Source organism: Chiloscyllium punctatum, chromosome 35 (genome assembly GCF_047496795.1).
Source record: "Chiloscyllium punctatum isolate Juve2018m chromosome 35, sChiPun1.3, whole genome shotgun sequence".
Taxonomy (NCBI): domain Eukaryota; kingdom Metazoa; phylum Chordata; class Chondrichthyes; order Orectolobiformes; family Hemiscylliidae; genus Chiloscyllium; species Chiloscyllium punctatum.
In genome coordinates this window covers 34,520,033-34,530,175 of record NC_092773.1, presented here as the reverse complement: position 1 = coordinate 34,530,175, position 10,143 = coordinate 34,520,033, and the positions used below count along the sequence as shown (strand labels likewise).

The 10,143-nt window shown below is 42.4% G+C and overlaps 1 non-coding gene across 1 annotated transcript; it reads left to right on the top strand.

Annotated features, from left to right (window-relative positions):
* The first annotated feature begins 8,924 nt into the window (after positions 1 to 8,924).
* On the top strand, positions 8,925 to 9,005 carry trnas-uga (transfer RNA serine (anticodon UGA)). Its single transcript has one exon. It is a non-coding gene; the product is annotated as a tRNA-Ser (tRNA).
* Positions 9,006 to 10,143: the final 1,138 nt, after the last annotated feature.

The window sequence follows — 10,143 nt, the reverse complement described above, 5'->3', positions numbered from 1 at the left end:
AACCATCCCAGCGGCTTCTTTTGCCACCGCAGGAATTGCAAAACCTGGGCCCACACATCCCACCAACCAGGGTCCAAAGCCACAAAGCAACCTTCCACATCCATCAGACGTTTACCTCAATTTCCATACATGTCAGTAACTGTATCCATTGCTCCCGATGCAGTCTACTCTACATTTCGAAGACAGGATGCTGACTCGAAGAGAGCTTCAGTGAACACCTGCAGGACACCTGCACCGACCGCCTCATTTCCAAAAACTTCAATTTGCCTCCCACTCCACCGAGAACATGCTGGTCCTGGGCCTCCTCCATCGCCACTCCCTTCCCACCCCACTTTGCAGAAATCACACCTCATCTTCAGCCACGGGTACCACCAGCCCCATGGCATCAATGTGGATTTCACCAGTTTCCCCATGTCCCCTCCCCCAACTAATCCCCATTCCAAACTTTCATCTCAGCACGACGCTCATGGCTTGTCTTACCTGTCCATCCTGCTTCCCATTTATCCACCCACTCTTCCTTCTGACCTTTCACCATTCCCCCACTTCCATCCACCTTTTACACTCTCAGGTGCCTTTTCCAAGCCCCACGCAACTGCCATTTAATCTCTCCAACGCCGAGGCTGAAACCCTCAACCCGAATTAAGTGCATTTGCTGAAATGTCGATTTTCCTGCTCCTCCGAAAATGTCAGAACTTCTAACCTTTTCGACCAACACACTCTCAACTCGAGGATCTGCACTTCTCCCTTTTTCCTACGTAAATGAAGCTGTGTTTTGAGTGTCAGCTTCATTCTATTTGTGTATTGCACGCTCTGTCCGCCCACAAATCTCAGGCAAGATATCTGACCTTGTTCTTGACTGCAGATGCTGCTTTTCATACACTTTTAAAATTCTGACATTTTCAACGTGTTACTTTATTCTCGATTCTGTACATTTATTCTCAGGGTGATGACCGATCAACTGTGCATTAGCAGAAATTAGGTGCACTTTCCCACGTACCAAAGAATCATCACATTACTTTTGATTCCGACAAGACTTCACTGTGCAGGAAAGAGAAAAAGAACACCTTTAGTAACTTAAGATCAGTTGAGTTGAAGAATGCCCATCTTTAACTGCTGCGGTCAGGTCGACTGGACCGTTCTTCTCTGCTGTGAGTTTATATAAAATAATCATACACAGATGCATTAGTTTCAAGCAACAGATCAAATATTGGTGTGAAATTTTCCACCCTTTTTATTCACTTGTGTCCGAATTGTGGACAGTTCTTAATCATTCCAATCAAAGTGTGCAGACTCTTCCTGATGATCCTCGCTGCATTGCTGCCCATTCCCTGTGAGAATAAATTCTCTCCTGACTGGTTAAAGGTAGTTCCCGACGAGAGAAAGTGTCACTGTATCGATGATGTCAAAATGCAGCCCGATTCTCCGGGACACATAAATCGTTTCATGTCCGGCTGTTCCTCAAAGAGTAACATGTATTTAGGACCCACTCCAGTGCAGGGTCACAGTGATTTCACACGTTGTTTATTTCACATGTAACACATCATATCAGCACTTTTACTGAAAGCTAAACATCGTGGTATATACGAAATTCCAGGTGAATTTATTAAAAGGAATGTCTGCCACAACATCTGTCTACGTGTCCCTGGTCTGATTGGTCGTGAAGAGATTATCAAATGTAACTTCCGAAAACACAATTTATTGGCGAGCAATCGAAATATCTCCAAAGAATCAAATCAACTTGTTAAAATCATCTCAACTTGCTAGACTTTAACTGTAACCTGGGTGGATACTACATTCGAAGGTTCTCCTGAAGTACATCAGAAACGAGTTATTTCATTTTGATTGTCACTCTGAACAACTATTTCAAAATGTTATTTGTAAAACTGGAAGCTCCTTGGTAGATTTTAACTTGCTTGGTTACTGGGATTGATCAGCGCCTGATACTTGTTCTAAACACAGCCAATATGACCCAAGATTCCTCTGCTCCCCCACACATTCAGGAATCCTTTAACCCTGTATTCTGCATTGTAATTCGCACTTCTAAAGTGAATGTCTTCACACTTGTTCGGGTTTAACTCCATCAGCCACATATCAGCCCAGTTCTGCAACCTTGCAATGTTCCATTGCAATCCACAACAGCCGAATACACTATCGACAATTAAACCAACCTTAATGTCATCGGCAAAATTACTACCTCACCTCTCTTCTACCTCATCTAACTCATTTATAAAAATAGCAAAGAGCAGAGCTCCCCTAACCAATTCCGAAGGACGTTCACTGGACACCGATCTCCACGATGCCCGATCCAATAATCTTCAGTGTCCACTAGATGTCACTGTTATTGAGGAATTTTTTAAGTAACGTATTACGTCTGCTAACGTTAACGTTAACAGACTTAAATGAACTGAGTATCCTGCATTACTTTGCCGCTTTCTAAAGTTCAGGAAATACTCCTGTCTCTAATTTATTATCCTGTATTAAAGCAAAAAGGCTTTCATGGTGAGGGAAGAAACGGAAATCAATTTTTACATCGTATTGATTTAATGAAGGATTGTAGGATTTCATATCTGTCCCTCCTGACTGTGTCCGTTCATGGCTCGTTATATATCCTCCACTCACTAATACTTTTACTCATCATTGGATAAAATTAATATATGTTGTCAGTGTTACTAAAACATTTATCATCTGCGCGGCTGCCAAGATGTCTCAGCAGGTCGGATGATTTTTTGAATCGCTTCAAACACGAGGATTGAATGAATGGCTTCTCCCCGATGTGAACCCACAGGTGCCTCAGCAGCTTGGACACCTGAGAGTATCCTTTCCCACACACACAGCATTATTCATAGAGAGTGGTGCAAGTATAGAATAAGTTGCCAGAGGGAGAGGTAGAGGTTGGTGGAAGGACAAAGTTTATAATGCATCTGGATTGGTAAATAAGTAGGAAGGATTGAGAGAGTTATGTGTCAAATGCTGACATATGCGATGAGAGTTATGAATGATATATTGTCAGCGTGGATAAGTTGGACTGAAGCATCTGATTCTGTGCTTTCAATTTATATGACTCTCTCTCTCTCACTCTCTCTCTCTGTCATGTCTCGCTGCGATCTGCCCTCAGTTCAGACAAACAGCTGGGATTGGGGCTGGGTCAGTTGAAAGTGGATAGCTCCCACTTCGAACCATTTTTACCCAATCATATCCCTGGGAGTGGATAAACTGAAATCTACTCCAGTACTGGCAGACTTCGAGTTTGTTCCATGCAATGAAGGTGTGTGTGACGAAGACATGGAGGGTATGAGAGACGAAGAGTGGGAGAATGTGGGTGAAAAACATGGTGAGGCTGTGTGAGACAAAAACAGGAATGATGTATGTGACCAGACAGGCAGCGTATGTGTGGCAAAGACAGGCAGGATGCTTGTGTCCTCAAACATGAGAGAGGTTTTTGATAATGTATTTATGTTCGGACTTGCCATTGAATGATTTGATGGACAGTTTGCTTATCCAGCGGCCATTTCATGTTTTTTTGTGGATATATTAGCATGAAGTATTTTATATACAATCCCTTAGCACTGTCACTCCGACAGCGCTCTCTCACACAACACGGAACGGGCGACGATGGTACTTACTCAGCACTGACCATGTGACAGTACCCTCTCGCTCAGTACTGACACTCCAACAGTACCTGCTCCCTCAACATTAACCCTCTGACAGTGCCCACTCCCTCAGCATTGATCCTGTTACAGTAACTGGTCCTTCAGCAAGAACCATCTGCGAGTATCTGCATCCTCAGCACTGATGCTCAGACAGCGTCAGCTCCAACAACACTGATACTCCAAAAGCGCTGCTCTTTCAGCACAAACCTTTTGCAGTGGAAAGGGAAAGCACCATTCTGTCAGTTCTGGCACTCCGAAAATACATGCTGTCTTGGCTCTCTCATTGGAGCCTGGTCCTGGTGCACTATTTTACTCTCTTGCACAGTGTTCCGAAGATTTGAAGCAACCAAAGATATCATCGGTGAATTCCTGCGCCAAATGATAATAATCTCCTGGGAGTTAAGGAAACAGAGGGAGATGAGCTGAAAAACTATTTGTCCCTATCAACTTTGATGAATTCCTGTCTCATCATCAACACAGGTCTAAAACTTGCGGCCAGACTGGCTCTTACTAACAGTCACAGGCAACATTGGATTTGGTAAAAGGTAATGGACAGGCCAGGGGTTAGATTTGGATGGAGGTGATTGCAAACACAATTCGGTTATGTTTACTTCAGCAATAGAAAGGGATAGTTACACACTGCAGGGAAAGTCTTATGGCTGACGGAAAGGCAATTATGATGCGATTTGGCAAGATTTATTATGCACAGGATGTGGAAGGAAACGGATGGGATGACCACAATTGAAATGTGGAACTTACTCAAGGAACTGCTGTTGCACGTACTCGATGAGTATGTCCCTGTCAGGCATGAAGGAAGTTGTCGAGCAAAGCAGCCATACGTCAAGGGAAAGAAGGAGGCTTATGTTCGGGTTTGACGTGAAGGCTCAGTTAGAGCGATTGAGAGTTACAAGTTAGTTAGGAAAGACCTGAACAGAGAGTCCAGCAGAGCCAGGGGAGGACATGAGAAGTCGCTTGCAGATTGAATCCTAGAAAACCCTAACGCTTTCTACGTGTATATGGGGAATAAAACATTGACGAGAGTAAGATTAGGACCAATCAAAGATAGTAGTGAGAAATTGTGTGTGGAGTCAGAGGAGATAGGAAGGCACCAAATGAATAACTTTCGTTAGTATTCATATTGAATTAGATCAACGTTGTCAAGGAGAATCTAAGATACAGGCTACTAGACTAGATGGGACTGAGGTTAACAAGGAGGACTTGTTAACAATTCTGGAAGGTGTAAAAACAAGTCAGTCCCCTGGGTCGGATGGGATCTATCCAAGGATTTCCTGGGAAGCCAGGGAGGAGATTGAGAGCCTTTGCCTTTGATCTTTATTTCGTTATTGCCGACAAGAATATCACTCGAAGATTGGAGGATAGCAGAAGTTGTTCCCTTGTTCAGGAAGGGTAATACAGATGACCCAAGTAATCATAGATCAATGAGTCTTACGTCTGTTGTATGAACAAATTATGTAAAGGATTATTGAGATAGGATTGACAATCATTCAGCAAGCAACAATTTGATTTCAGATGGTCAACATGTTTTCGTGAGTTTTTTGAGAAGGTGACCAAACATGTGGATCAGGGTAGGGCAATTGACGTGGTGTACATGGACGTCTGTAAAACCTTTGATAAGATTCCACATGTTAGGCTGTTGGAGAAAATGCGGAGGCATGGTATTGACGATGATTTCGCAGTTTGGATTAGAAACTGGCTTTCTGTTAGAAGGCAGCACGTGGTGACTAATGGAAAATATTCAGACTGGAGTCCGGTTACGAGTGGTGTGGCACAAAGATCGATTTTGGGACCACTGTTGTTTGCCGTTTTCATAAATGACTAAAACGCAGGCATACGTGGATGGGTTAGTAAGCTTGTAGATAACACTAAAGTTGGTGGAGTAGTGGACAGAGTGGAAAAATGTTGCAGTTTGCTGGGGAGGTCGGATAAACTGCAGAATTGGTCTTAGAGGACGCAAATAGAGTTCATTGCATCTACATTTGAGGTGATTCACTTTGGCAACATCAGTAGGAAGGCAGAAAACTGAGTTAATTGAAAGATTCTTGGTAATGTGGATGTGCAGCGGGTTGTTGGAGTCCATGTCCATAGATTCTTAAAAGTTTCCAGCCAGGTTGATAGTGCTGTTAAGAAGGCATACGTTGTGTTAGGTTTCATTGAGAGAGGATTGGGTTCCTGAGTCATAATGCAAAGCTGCAACTATACAAAACACTTGTGTGGCTCCACTTGGAATATTTTGTGCTGCCTCGTCGCCCCATTCCAGGAAGGATGTGGAAGCATTGGAAAAGTTGCAGTCGAGATTAAACAGGATATTTCCTGTTCCAGAGGGAAAGTCGTATGAGGAACATCTGAGAGACTTGGGTCTGTTCTCATTGGAAAGAAGAAGGCTAAGAGCGGATTTGATACAGAGTTGCAAGATGATAAGAGGATTCGATAGGGTAAAAAATGGAAGTCTTTTTTCTTAGGATGATGATGTCAGCTTGTATGGGTGGCCATAAATACAAATTGAGGGGTTATAGATTTAAGCCAGATGTCACAGGCAGGTTCTTTGCTCAGAGAGTGGTAAGGACGTGGAATGCCCTGCCTGTCGATGTAGATAGCTCAGCCACATTAGGGAGATGTAAACAATTCTTGCATAACCACATGGATGATGATGGGATAGTATGGGGGGATGAGCTGAGAAATACTCACAGGTCGACGCAACATCGAAAGCCAAAGGGTCTGTGTTGCTTTGTATTGTTCTATGTTCTGAAGCCAAATCTCCACTTCGGTAACCTCCAACCCCATGCCATCAAAGGGGTTGCACCAGTTTCCACATTTCCCCTCCCCCACCTTACCCCACTTCACAACTTCCAGCTCAGCACCGTACTTATGAGCTGTCCCATTTGTCCCATTTCCTTCCCACCCATGTACATCACCCTCCCCTCCAAACTATCAACATTGCACCCTCCCCCGTGCACCTATTGCTATCTCAGCTACCTCCAGCCCAGCCCCATCATCTCACATTTATCTCTTCACACTCGAGGCTTCCAACCAAATTCCTGATGAAAGGCTTTTGCATGAATCGTGGTTTTCCTGCTCCTCAGATGCTACCTGACATGCTGTGCTTTTCCAGCACCACATTCTTGACTCTAATCTCTAGCATCTGCACTACTCACTTTCCCCTATTAATCATGGGTGTCCTTAACTTCCACTCTCCCTTTCCTGACTCCATTTTCAATAAAGTTTAGAGACCTGTAAACAATACATCAGCTATGTCCCAAGAACAGCACGAGACATATCTTTTTTTCGATTAATTTGCAGGCTCCTTCATTTCAGTCATTCCATGGGATATCATCTCTTTCATTTTGAGCATTACGAAAGGGCATTAATTTTAGCAGAAAAAAATCAGTCTATCACTAACCATTGTTTGTTTCATGCACAAGGGCACCCAGACTCCTCCGAAACGCACGTTTTTGGAGTTTCTCTTGATTTTAATTGCAGTCAGTCTTTTGAATCTTCCTACCAAATGCATGACCTCAAACGCCCGACATGAAATTGCGCCTTCAAGGAATTTGCCCACCCACTGAACCTGTGTCTTTCCATTTCCTGATTCCGCTGTCCTCATCACAACATGCTCTCCCACCTGTTGTGGATCGTCAGTAAAACTGGACACATTTCACTCAGCCAATTCGTACAAGTCATGAATTCAGATATAAATCATTGAAGTCCTATGACTGACCTTTCCAGCACTTGAGTAATTACATCTTTGCAACTTAAAATATACCCAATAATCCAGATTTTGTGTCTTCCATTAAGTAAACAATGGACAAGCCTGGCCTTTTTTTAATACTTAACACCGTGAACTCCTACCTTGTGTAATGGCTTTTGATGTGGTCATTATGGAATGCCGAACAAAAATTGATCAACTCGGCATGTAATATTATCAAAGAACTCTGACAAAGTTGTCAAGTGTGTTTATCCTTTCAACTAATGATGTTGACTCAGTTTGTCTCCAATCAACTTTTCTAAATGTCCTGCTATTTCTTTCTTCACAATGGTCTTTCGCAGCTCTCAAGTGACAGACAAGACATTGGAACAGATGGAAGCTATTCAGACCATCAGGTCGTCTCCACCTTTTAATTGGCTCGCCATCTCAGTCTTGGTCATACCCAGCCTTGACAGCTCTCTATTGGGAAGAATTCTGCAGATTTGCTATCCTCTGTAAGAGAGAAAATCCTTCTCATCTGTGTGTCAAATGATTAACAGTTCATCTGAGATTAGGCTCTATATATTCTGCACAAATGTCGTTTTTCAGTAAATAGTTTCAGTCCCAGTCCTCTGGAACCTGACGCTAATCGGTAGCAACATTTCCTCCAGAACACCAACCCGCCCATCCGCAATGCACCCTCCCCCATCATTATTAACAGACCACGGTTACAGAATCACGAGAAAACTCGGGAACACACAAGTTACGAAAAACGCTCGAAGACAGCCAGACTGCTGTTGCAGAAAAGTTGGTTTCTGTGACATGAATGTATTTGCAGAGAGTACAAAACTGTTTCCATGTCATTACAGTGAATGTCCCAGGATTTATTTTGGAAAAATAAAACTGATTGAGGATAACAATCGCTTCGGGATGGGCAGGCTGAAGTTTGAGTTCGTGAAAAGCCTGTTTTATGGATCGTGCAACGAATCAGCCCACCCGTCTTTGTTGCGTAATTGGTCAACACGTTCATCCATTAACTGAACAGTTGGTTTTTTGGGACCACCCAGGCTCATACTTCATTTGTTTCCTTTCCTGCACAGCTCCGGGTTTTTAATGTGGTAAGGAAAATGTTCCCCAAACAGGAATCCAATCCGGAACCAGAATGGAATTTCTGTATTGTTTTAATGGCTAATGTAAAGGAATTTGGATTTTCAGAATCTGAAACAACAATAGAAAACGCTGGGTGCAGACTGGGGATTGCCAGTACAACTGGGAGAAAGCGGAGTTTGAATAACTTCTGAAGAAGTTCTGAAACGTTGAATCGCCCTTTCCCAGCCCAGATCCTGCTAGACCTACTGAGTATTTTCCTGCTACTTCCACCTTCTTTTAAGCTGAATGTCGATTCCAACTTTCGGGGTGCAACACCCAGACCCAATTTGTCCCGACATTTCATCGATTTGAAAGCTGTGGGTTTTGAATTCAAATAAACCAAACAATGATTCATTACTGCTGAGTTCACCAGAGACAAAAACCTGGAAATGATTAATCCAACAGTCAGGTCATGTCCTTCTGTAGTTGTGGCCGAGTGGTTAAGGCGATGGACTTGAAATCCATTGGGGCATTCCCACCAGGTTCGAATCCTGTCAACTACGGTGAAGGGCGGAGTTTGCTTTCGACTTTCTATTTTTGGGATTCAGATCACGGCGGATAGAATCACTTCATTCAGGTCACGAATGGTGCAAATCTCCAGTGCACTCAAAGAACTGCACAGATGTACACTTGCATTGCCAAATTTGTTTAGACTCGTTACGACACAGGGTAAACCCTCCTGCTTCATATAAAACACAGAAACAATTTATACCGTACAGTAATCTGCAAAAGTTTGATTGGCCAAGAACTGCACAAAGTAAAAATTAAGAACTTTATTTCTAAAGTAAAAGAGTAATAAATTAACAAACCACGATTGACAATGTATTTCTATTACCCATTGTGACGTTCCATTCAATAATACTATTCAGATAAAACTCCCAATTAAAGTTAACAAAACAGCTCTTCTTTTCTCAAAGCCAGGCAGCTGTCGGTTCTTTTCTTCGGATCTTCCTGTGTCTTCTTTTTCCTTGTTAGGAAATTCTGTGTCACACGTAACCGATCGAAAAGGTATTTTTCAGAGATATATTTTTTCAAGAAGATTGTTACATGCAGGACTTGGCAGTCCTCCTCTCATCTGTTCAATGTCCCCCGTATCATACCCCAGAGCATCTGATTGTGTCATTCCTTTTTAAGATTTTCAATAGACACAATTCAAATTTGAATTGAAATTCATATTTTACTCTGGATAATATTTAAACTGAGTGGTCAACTCGAAATGTTTATGTCTCTAGGCAACGAACTAATTGAGTTGTTCGATCCAGTATAACGTTGTTGTATTCTTGATAACACTTGTTGCAGTGTCTGGTTATTCTGCTGCTTTCACCAGACTTAGCCATGCAACAATATGTTTAAAGCACCTCGTCTATTCAGGAAAAATGAACCACCATAATGAGAGCATTTTTTCATTTTAATTTTTAAATACTTTACCCTGACATACCGATAAATTCCGTATAATATCGCCTTAACTTTTTCCTATATACACACATAAAACATTAAATAAAGACAAATCTCATCTAAATGCCATAAGTTGAATCTGCGATAATCTGTCTGGGAATAGATTCTACAGACACGCAACATGTACGATTTATAAATTGAAAGTCTCTACCATAATAAGCCAACGAAATAGTATCATATTTTTGT